Here is a 2,648-nt window from a genome sequence, read left to right as displayed (position 1 = left end):
TTTTAAATGTGCCCCATGCTAACTTCATGGAGTGCCCCCTAGTCTTTCTACTATCCGAAAGAGTAAATAACCGATTCACATTTACCCGTTCTAGACCTCTCATGATTTTAAACACCTCTATCATATCCCCCCTCAGTCGTCTCTTCTCCAAGCTGAAAAGTCCTAACCTCTTTAGTCTTTCCTCATAGGGGAGCTGTTCCATTCCCCTTATCATTTTGGTAGCCCTTCTCTGTTCCAAGGCCCAGCTGCAGCACTGAAGCCTAATCCCATCACAAGGGCCTAGACCTGGTGCTAACGCCTAGGCTGAGGCTGGGCCCAATGCTAAAACCTAGCCTCGGCACGGACACCAAGGCCTAGCCCTGGTGCTGAGGCCTAATCCGGTTACCTAGCCCCAGGATAGGTCTGGTGCTAGGGCTTCCAGTGGCTGCACTGGGTCCCAGCACTTGAAAATCTGACACTGCATGCCTGGAGGATAGCAACAAAGTAACAACACTTCAATGCCTTCCAACAGTCCAGCCAGGGCATTTTGAAGTACAGCTATATATTTATATGGTCATACATCAAAATAGTGCTATTCTTCAAGAAGACAGAATCATTTTCCAAGCGCTAGGTCCAGGACCAGCAAGTGGAGGCCCCAGCCTGGGACTAGGCCTCTGCATCCAATGCCAGACGCCTACTTTTGTTTTCTTTTTCAATGCCACAAATATGAAAATACTCCAGAACTTGCAGGTATTTTCATAGGCTCCTTCCATTTGGAACAAACTGAAAACAGCCTCATTTGTTGCATTTTTTGCATTCCTTCAAAATGAACACACATACTTATTGAGTTCCTGGTGCATGTTGTTCCCTAAATACAGTGGTAAAGGTAAAGGAGTATCCTAGCAGTTAGAACAGTGGGCTAAGGGAAGCCAGAATTCAAATCCTACTTCTCCCACTTATTCTCCTTATGACCTTGGATAAGTCACTTTATTCTCCATTACCAGGTAGCAACCTAGATTGTAAATGTTTTGGGGCAGGGATCTACCTATTGTATCTGAATTATAACTCATCTTGAGCATAGATATGAAAAGGTGAGTAATTAAATCTAACAAATCTTTTGAAGTCATTTTTATCTCCTAAGCATATATTATAATGATAAAAGTGTTACATAATCAAGAAGAAACACTTCAACATAGCCACCGTTTTAATACTGCTGGCGTTGAAAGCCAGAACCATGCCCGAAGAAACAAGGAAAGTGACATGTTCATTAGCCATGAGTCAATTTATAAAGCATGGTTTATTTTTCATAATGACCTACCAAACTATATAACAAGACTGTTTGGCAGGCTTATAAAAGATTAATATGACTGTGTACTCTAACTTAGTCATATTAATCTTTAATATCATTGGCAAAGCATCAACCTTGGTTAAAATATACAAAAGAAACCAAGATGCAGTCATAAAAAGTTATTGATAAAGCAGTAAAGCCTCATTTTTGCAATGTTCAGGAAGAGAGGTTGTTTGAAAGAATGAAGAAACAGTACAGCTATTAGTCATCCGCTGCGTGGGCAGAAGATAACACTCTCGTTACTTCTGCTACAATGATTTGTGAAGTTTAGAATGGAAAACATACAAGAAAATTATTACCATCGCTCTGTTACAGGGATTTGTTTCTCCGTCGGCTATTATTAACAATCTCATTAACATTTCTTCAAGTGACAATACACACGGGAAGATCAACTCGCCCTTCTTTTTATACCGATACATTTTCAGTACATTTCCTTCTTGGTCATCAACATTTCGCTCCACGCCCCAGCATTCACCCCCCGCCCAAGTCTTTCCTTGAAATCTTGCATTTTAGCACTTTCACCTTCTGGGGAGTTCATTAACTGCAACAAAGTCTCCAACAAATTCAGCAGTTCTCCAGCAAAAACAGGAAAGGCTAGGATAAAGCTGAATTTCAATTTGCATGACATAGTCTTTACCAAATAAGAATAGCTATTACAATACAATAAAAAGAACAAGTCTTAAATGTACACACAGCGCATGCTAATGAGATAGTGGCTGCAGCCTATCTGACGGTTTTATATTCAGAATGCTGCTAGGTTTTCAGGAAATGACTCAGGTTTTGCCGTTTCTTGTTTTTCCGGCTTCAAACACGTTCCTTCTATAAAGTCTTCAATGAACTCGCTACAAACTCTTGTTACAAAAGAAACAGAAAATCTCAGCCAATCAGTAAGCGAAAGAGAGCTTCCAGGGCTATTTCAAAACTGTGAGTAGAGAACCAATCAGCAACTGCCAAGCCCGCCTCCCAATTCCCGCAGCCAACCAGGAGAGCCTGATCAGTCAGGGGTCCAATAAGAGTGTTCCAAAACACTCACACAAACAAACCGTAAGGGGACGGGCGAAAGCGGAAAAGCAGCTGTCATTCTCTTTGCGACCCAATGAACGGCGAGTCCAAAACAAGAAACAATCCGGGTGGGAGCCAATCAGGGTGGGGGGAATGCTTGGGCATTCACCGGGACGTTCGAAGGGGTCCGGCCGGCCAATCAGCGCTCAGCGAACGTTCGGAGAGAGAACGGGTGAAATGAGGTGGTGAGACAGTTCCCGGGCTCCGCCCCACGTGGCTGACGTGCAGCAGCGGCTGCTGTTGTGGACTGTGTGTGCCG

The sequence above is a fragment of the Rhinatrema bivittatum genome, chromosome 4 (assembly GCF_901001135.1).
Source record: "Rhinatrema bivittatum chromosome 4, aRhiBiv1.1, whole genome shotgun sequence".
Lineage (NCBI taxonomy): Eukaryota > Metazoa > Chordata > Amphibia > Gymnophiona > Rhinatrematidae > Rhinatrema > Rhinatrema bivittatum.
The sequence above is the reverse complement of the archived record's forward strand: the minus strand, read 5'-3'. Positions refer to the sequence as shown.